Genomic DNA, 8,565 nt, shown 5'->3' on the forward strand with positions numbered 1-8,565 from the left:
AAAAAAAAAAAAAAAAAGAAAATGCGGATGGGTCCACTGTTGCCTCTCAGCTGTGGGAGCTGCTGCAGACAGGTCTGATGTGGACTTGGGCCTGTTTTAGCTCACTCATCAGCTAGTTATTTGACAGATTTCCACACACACCTGGAGTAAAAAAAAAAAAAAACTGAAAGAAAAGAAAAAAGAAAAGAGAAATGCTGCCTGGGACCCAGAGGCATTTGTGAAGACTTCTGGAAGAAGCGTTTAAGAAGTGAAGCCTATCTCGGGGAGCCGCTGGAGGGCGTTAGGTGGAGGAGTATAATGTGGTCAGTTGCATGTTTTAGAGAGAGCATTCTGGGTGTTAGAGGATTGTGAACTGAGAGGTGTGCTGTGTTTGTGGTTAGGATGCTGGAAGACTCTGAGGAAACCGTTGCAGCAATCCAGGAGAGACAGAATGCCTTCAAGAAGCTATGAAGGAGTTAGGTAGTAGAAAGTCCTTTTATTTTTAAAAAGTATTACATGTGGGTGGAGCACGGTGGCTCATGGCTGTAATCCCAGCACTTTGGGAGGCCAAGGCAGGCAGATCACTTGAGGTCAGCAGTTTAAGACCAGCCTGGCCCAATTGGTGAAACACCATCTCTACTAAAAAAAAAAAAAAAATACAAAAAATTAGTCAGGCATGGTGACGCATGCCTGTAGTCCCAGCTACTTGGGAGGCTGAGGCAAGAGAATCACTTGAACCCGGGAGCTGGCGGTTGCAGTGAGCCAAGATTGTGTCACTGCACTTCAGCCTGGGCAAGAGAGTGAGACTCTGTCTCAAAACAAACAAACAAACAAAAAATCACATATGGACAATTTTTCCCCCTTTTAAAAGACTTCCAAGTATCCAGGGAGTTGCACTAGTGCAAGAATCAGAGCTTTTCCTTTAACAAATCACACATCTTAATTTTCTTTTCATAATACCATAATAGTTAATTAATAAAATAATCTCATTTATATTTGGGAAAGAAATTTGGGATTAAAAAAAGGCAGATTCGAATTATGCTTGGATTAATATTGTTACTTCTACTAATCTCAAACTCGAAGAGTCAGAATCCCCCGACGGGCTTGTTAAAACACAAATTGCTGGCCCCACCCCCGAGTTTCTGACTCAGCTGGTCTGAGTTAGGATCAGAGCATTTGCAGGTCTAACAACTTCCCAGGTGTTGCCCATGATGCTGGTTGCAGTTCTAACAACTTCCCAGGTGATGCTCATGATGCCGGTCTGGTCCGGGGACCACACTTTAAGAAGCACTGCCTCAGAGGGTAGACGTGAGAAGCCTTGGGGAGTTCGTTGCTCGTATAAAGGTAAGGGAGCGGGCAGAGACAAGGAGAGTGTCCAGGTTTCTGGTCTGAGCACTAGGGTACAGGGTGATGCAATTCGCTCTGTGTGTAAAATTCACAATGAGGAGCAGGTTGCGGGGATGATTCATTCAATTAAAATCCTACTGAATTTGAGGGCATCTCTTTAAATATATACAAAAAGGCAATTAGTTATTTGTATCTGAGGTCAGGAGAGAGAGCCTAGGAGGAGAGAGATTGATAAATCTTCAGTGTGTAGATGACACTTGAAGTCGTTATGCTCTGGAAAGTGCCTGTAGAGTGGGAAGCAAGAAGAGACTGACATATAGATAAATACTTACCCAATTAGGGGAGAAAGATACAAGGAGAATGACAAAGAGAAAAAAACAAGATATTTTTTAAAAAGGAAGAAGGAGTGTTAAGTGATAGTCACTGTTGCCAAGAGATCAAGATCAAGACTGAAAGCTATTGATAATACCCTTGTAGAGAGGAATTTGGAGCGCTGAGAGCACTGCCCACATTTCAGCAGGTTGAGGTTTGGAGACAGGGGTGTAGGGTGTAGTGGGAAGATGGGAGGTGAAGTCAGTCCACGTGTGTGATTAGCTCAAGAGCTTCTGTGCCCCCTCACTTGGGCTTTTTGCCCAGGTAGATGCATCGGAAGGTTAGTGAGGGTGGGAATTGAAGATACCAGCCTAAAGCGATGGTTTAAAGAGTAGGCTACAAAGTCAGAAGACCAGAGGGGGTGAATGGCAGAAAGGAGGGCAGCCAAGATTCTCAAGGTCTGCAGGCTAAGGAGGTTCAGCTAGGATGCCTACAGGTGTTATTGGGTAGATAACTCGGTTTTAGTTGGTAAACTGCTAGAGGGTGTGGCCTGGTGAGTGGTCTGCTGGCTAAGATTGCGTGAAGGTGAGTGCTTGCATTGGCGTACTCTCACGTTCTTTCTTCCTCTGGATGTGAATGCTTTGCGAATCGTGGTTCCCATTCCAGTATGTAACCAGTTTTCAGGTCATTGTCAGTTTTTTTTGTATTGGTGCTTAAAAAAACAAAACAAAACTGTTTTCAGTATTTAAAAACACATTGAGCTTTGTATGTACCAGACTCTGTTTTAAGCACTTTACAATTATTAACTGTATTAATCTTCATTACAAGCCTGGTGAGATAGTTTTTATTTCCCTTTTGCAGAATGCACTGAAGTGCAATAAAATTATGTTCATTTTCTTCCTTGCTTTGAAGTTCCTTTATCAGCACAAAACCTTCGACTGCATTTTTGCATTTCTGGCTATCTCTGACCCTAACTTGCCACGACACAGATCCATGCAGGTTGAAACACAAAGCTGTTTTCTCCTTTGGGTACATAGTGTGTAAAATGACTGCGGGGGCCTGCTGTTTTCCTGGGAGTGACTTCTCTTTCTGTGCTTTGTGTTTTTAATTCATGATATTTACAGGATTTTATATGTAGAACAGCTGATGTCCAGGTTAAATGCTGTGGATGCGGGGGGAGTCTCTTCCATTTAGCAGAAGTTTTCGATTTATGGCATTTCCTGATTCCCACTATCAAACATAGCCTATCCCAGGATATGGGAAGAATTTTCCTGTTTTAATTATTTCAAGCCATGTGTCTGCACAGTGTACACATTTGACTAATTTGCTGTTTTATGAGGGAATAATAAAAATATCAAAACTGAAGAAGACCTTAGCAAGTATTTAATATAGCCCAGTTCTCTTAAATTGGCAAGTGAGGACATTGGAGCTCAAAAGGTGAAGCGACTTTTCTGTCCAAAATAGATTTGACAGAGCCAGGATCTTAGTCTCCTGCTGTTCAGGGCAATTTGCTTTTTCCCCACGCCACACTGCCTTCTATTAGAAAAGGAAATTGTTTTTCGTTTAAAACAGAGTCTAACTTTCCTCATATTATTGGTAGCTAATGGCCCTGTGCATTCATTAAATGTAGCTGGGTAACAAGTATTTCTTTAATAAACGAATTACCTCACTTCTGGGTCAGGCCAATGTGTTATGAAGGTATTATGTGTTATGAAGAATCCTGGACATTTTTAGATTTTACTTTTAAGAAAATAGTAGGCATTCAAAGGGATGCTTTTAAGAAAATACTAGGGGATTCAAAGATGGAAGACAGCCTAAGACAACAGTGGAGCTTAGCATGAGTAATCTGCGTGAGAAATCTGCGTGAAAAATAACAGACGACGGTATTTTATTTATTTTTTTGTTTGTTTATTTATTTTTGAGATGGAGTCTTGCTCTGTCATCCAGGCTGGAGTGCAAAGGCGCAATCTTGGCTCACTGCAAACTCCTCCCCTTGCAAACTCCACCCCAGGGTTCTAGTGATTCTCCTACCTCAGCCTCCTGAGTAGCTGGGATTACAGGTGCCCGCCACCACACACAGCTACTTTTTTTGTATTTTTAGTAGAGACGAGGTTTCACCATGTTGGCCAGGATGGTCTTGAACTCCTGACCTCAGATAATCCACCCACCTTGGCCTCCCGAAGTGCTGGGATTGCACGCGTGAGCCATGACGCCCAGCCATGTACTTTAAATACCATGGTGACATGAGAACTTTGAAAAGAAGAGTTTTAAGTGTCTGCTATGTTTGCATTTTGTGCAGTGAAATGAAGGGGACAGGATAGTTGCTGAGACTGGATTTCACTGTCTCCTCTTAGGACAGGAGAGAATGTGTCTATGTGGCACGTTGGGCAGGGCTCACATGGGGCTTCTGAGGGAAGTCCTCAGAAGTTGGGTGGTTGAGTTGGGACATTTGGCCCGGGGGAACCAGATGCTCAAAGCCACAATTTCTAAGGCAATTTAGACTTAGTTCCCATGATGCTGTTTGTTGAAAAACTTGGCAACACCGATTCATTTGGAAGTAGCTACATGAGACGAGGACAGTTTTGATCACAGACTGATGGGATGTGCTTTGGGTGCAGATCAGAAATATATCAGAGTCTCCCTGCAGCTTTGAAGTTGCAAGAGGCCTGTGTTTAAGCCTGTAGGTAGGAGTACGGCGGCTTCATTGTCATCACTGTTTTCTGATATGGAGCTGCTCATGGTCCTAGTTAGGCTGTACTGAGGCTCCTACTGACCCAGGCAGGAGCATGAAAAGAGGGTGTCTTTGAAAAAAACAAAGCTGCTAGTGCAAAGCCAAAATATAGCTGAGATTAAAGACTGTAACGAACTGAGCTATTTTGAATCTGAAAGTTACCTCGTGTTTTGGTAAATATTAATTGTATTTTGATTATATTTACTGAAGACAGATGGACAAGAGGACTTCTGAGCCATGGTCCCAGGGTCATGGGACAAGTGGAGAAAACCTTTTCTTATTTATTTATTTATTTTTGTGGGGGCGGATAAAGGTCTTTATTGAACAATCTTATCTCACTCAGTAACAAAAGAGCAGGAGGCAACAATTCTCCCAGAAGTCTGCAGCCGTGTCCACCCTGGGCAGCAGGATGCACGGCCCACTGATACATCAGCTGCAGTTCAGAGCCCCTGGTGGTCACTTAAAGATCATAACTGGGGTTCTTCTGAAGGATAACAAAACCTTCCAGAACAGGGGTAACAGGAAGAAATTCCTCAGTGGCCAATTCTGCCCGTTCCCCGTGGGCCAACAACACTGGGGTTTATGTGTCTGGATCCCTGTGATGGTCTTAGGCTTGCCAGCCTGGCCCACCACATCCACTGCCTGGTCCACACAGACAGACACTGACAACGGCCACAGGTCCTCATCAAACGTAACCAGCATTCGGGGCTGCATGGCAGCCACCAGCCCATACAACACATAGTGTGATTTGCCCAGAATAATGTTTCGAATATCCAGGAAAGAGACAAGCACAGTGAACAGCCCAGCCACGGCCACTGGGCACATAAGCTGCCGGTCACTGTGGTAGGGGCAGAGGGTAAGTGTACCCTTCCCTAAATGTGTCAGGCCTTGTGCCAAGCGTATCATGAAGAGGTGGTTGGGGTCCTTGGCATGATATTGAGCTAACTGGTGCAACATTACAACCAGACGGGCATTATTGGTACCACTGCCCACCATGCCCATGGCAAAAATGGAGTTATAGGAAACTTCCGGATCAGCATCATGAGAGAATTTGCTTAGGGTATCCAGAATGTTGAGTCGTGGATTTGAAACAGAGATGAGGGCCAGTGCTGAAGGAGTGTAGGTTTCCCCATATCTCAGCAAGTGGCCGGAGGTTCGTAGTGCCATCTCTGCACCGATCTCCCCCATAGCAATAAGGGCAATCCCCAGAACAGCCACTCCCTGATGTGCTCCCGTGTCTCTTTCCCAGAAAGAAAGCAGGAGTTTCCTTTTTGTCCTTGTCCTTCTTTTCCTTCTTGTCTTTGTCTTCCTCCTCATTTTTGGAGTCAACATGTTCACTACAAATGTGGAGCAGCTGCTGCACCTTCAGTGCATTCCCAGAGCCTGCATATGCACACACATCCGCCAGCGTGTTGGCAAAACTGTGGAATGGCTCTGACGCGACCTCCAGTGCAGCCAGGATTGCCTCGATGGCCTACCCTTCCCCAGGTGATTGAGACCCAGTCCAAGAGGAAGCCAACGAGTGTAAGTGTCCTTGAGCTCAGCCTCTGACTTCTCCATGATGGTCTGAAGGACAGTGGAAGTTACATCTCCATTGCAGGACCCCACTGCCATCATTCCAGAGACTAGAGCTGTCACACCTGCCACCTCCATGCTGGACTTTGAATCTCCCATCACAGGCAGCAGCAGTGTTAGGACATCTTCACGATTTGAGCCAGCATAGGCCAAGCCTAGACCGAAGATGGAGCTGAGTCTCATGGTGTTGCTTTGTGGAGAACAGAGTCTGAGAGCAGTCCCAGAGCAGGGCCACACTCATTCTGGACCCCAGAGTTCACTGTGCCACCGGCAAGAAGAGCTCCTGACTTAATGTAGTCCTCACAGGAGTACAGGTACTTGTCAGTCTGGGTGAAGCCACTATCCACATCCCACAGCAGAATCATCCCCAGAGATGCAGCTGCACTCAACATTCCGTGGTCCTTGTTCTTGTAAAGCCATTTGTTGCCATCATCTGTTAGCAGCTTGTCTTGACCAAAAGCTGCGTTCACAAAGCCATTCACAAAAGAGGAGGCCAGGTTCATGCGGGCAGAGTCCACCTGAGAGCCACTACCCCCAAACCTGGTGTTCTCTAGGTGGGTTTTGCAGATGTCATCAGGCCCCTTGGGCTCCATGATGTCCGGCTCCTGAGCTAAGGCCAAGAAGTTGCTGTTGAGCGGTACACTGGACATGATCTCTGCCAGGTGCTCATACTCCTCGACATCTTCCCTCAGCTCCAGGAACACCCCATGCCGGCCTAGCATGGATGCCATCTGTTTCCGTACTACCACATCCTTGCAGGATGCGAAGATGTCTTCTACCCTCTCCATGTCGTTGAGCATCAAGGCCAATCTCAGGACTTCAGGGAAGCAGCTAAACTTTCAGAACACACCCAAGGCACAACGCAGTAGGGCTGAGTTCTCAGACTCAGGCACGTAATTCACACAACTGGTGAGATAAAGGCAGACCTTTGTGTATGCGTTCTCATCGATGTCCTTCTCCAGCATGTCTACCTGCTCAATTTCCATAAGCAGGTTGCAGGCCTCATGCTCTGCATTGTGGGCCATGTTGTAGGGGATGAGTTCCTTCACCAGAGTGAGCAGTGGCTCCTGCTGGACCTTCTCTGCATCAACCAGCTCCTGCCACTCCTTAGCCACTTCTCCTGCCAGATGCCTGACATACTCATGACCCCATGATGCCAACCCCTTCTGGGAGCCTACTGGCTGATACTTGAGGCAGTCACGCTCCCCACTCACGGCCATGGCCAAAACAGAGATGATAGCAGCAGCAAAATGCTTATTCTCCCCAGGGGCCATGTTCTCAAAGATTTCCTTCAGTTTGCCATAGTGTGGATGCAGAAATTGAGAGGCTTGGGCACTGAAGTCATAGAAGGTGTGGAAGAACAAATCTGCGTTCGCAATTCCTCCAGCACTGGTCGATACAGGGACGTGTCCTTCTCCCCCAGTCGTTCCACGAGCATCTCCAGTTCATCTCGAAGCTGTTCATCCTCCTCAGACAGCTCCTATTCTTTGTCCTTGTCCCCAGCATCCTGCCACTCCTTGCCGCTTGACTTCTTGTCGGTGCCACCGGGAGGCTGCCGCTGGGGGCTGCACTGGCATCTTGTCCCGGCCTCCCTCCTCCACCTCTGCCGCCACTGCCCTTTGTGTTTTAATTTTCATGGGTACATGGTAGTGTGTGTGTGTGTGTGTGTGTGTATATATATATATATATGTATGTGTATACATATGTATGTGTATATATATGTATGTGTATATATATATATGGGAAAAACTTTAGTATTGTATTTGAAATGCATGTAATGTTTTTACTACAATAAGGCAGTTTTTCTTTTTCTTTTTCTTTTTTTTTTTTTTTGAGACAGGGTCTGGCTCTGTGACCCAGACTGGAGTGTAGTGGTACAATTATATGACACTGCAGCTTCAGACTGTTGAGTAGCGAGGACCACAGGCACGTACCACCACACTCTGCTAATTTTTATGTTTTTTGTAGAGACAGGTTCTGGCTGTGTTGCGCAGGCTGGTCTTGAACTCCTGGCCTCAAGTGATCCTCCTGCCTCAGCCTCCCAAAGTGCTGGAATCACAGGTGTGAATGAGGGCGCTGGGACAATGAGGCAATTTTCATATTCAAAATAGATGGCAGCCGAAGCCAGGCCAAGGGTCGAGGCAGAAATCTTGTGTTATGAACCTTAGAATGCTACAACATTTGACATAATCCCCTGCAGACAGGGGTGCTCAGGAGACGGGTTTTGAGCTTCATGCATCAATTAGCTGGTCTTTGAGGGTGACATCTGTTGGTTCATATAATCACTCTTCTTCCCGGGTGTCAATTGTGTAACTGAAAGATGGGATCTACATATGCCACGTTCAAAATGATTTAAAAAAAATAGTATGGCCGGGCGCAGTGGCTCACACCTGTAATCCCTGCACTTTGGGAGGCCAAGGCAGGCAGATCACAAAGTCAGGAGATCGAGACCATCCTGGCTAACATGGTGAAACCCTGTGTCTACTAATAAAATAATACAAAAAATTAGCCGGGCTTGGTGGTACATGCCTGTAGTCCCAGCTACTCGGGAGGCTGAGGCAGGAGAATTGCTTGAAAATCTGGGAACTGGCGGTTGCAGTGAGCCAAGATTGTGTCACTGC

General features: G+C 46.1%; 1 protein-coding gene and 1 pseudogene across 2 annotated transcripts in view; one reads left to right on the forward strand and one right to left on the reverse strand.

The window, feature by feature from the left end:
* Positions 1-8,565, forward strand: part of FMN2 (formin 2) — a 396,271-nt gene that overhangs the window by 48,339 nt on the left and 339,367 nt on the right. The gene's annotated exons all lie outside the window — the stretch shown is intronic.
* On the reverse strand, positions 4,675-7,557 carry LOC105521476 (annotated as a pseudogene). Its single transcript, XR_001003279.1, has one exon. The product of XR_001003279.1 is annotated as a 26S proteasome non-ATPase regulatory subunit 2 pseudogene (transcript).

The sequence above is a fragment of the Colobus angolensis genome, unplaced genomic scaffold, assembly GCF_000951035.1.
Source record: "Colobus angolensis palliatus isolate OR3802 unplaced genomic scaffold, Cang.pa_1.0 Scaffold40, whole genome shotgun sequence".
In the NCBI taxonomy this organism is placed as follows: Eukaryota; Metazoa; Chordata; class Mammalia; order Primates; family Cercopithecidae; genus Colobus; species Colobus angolensis.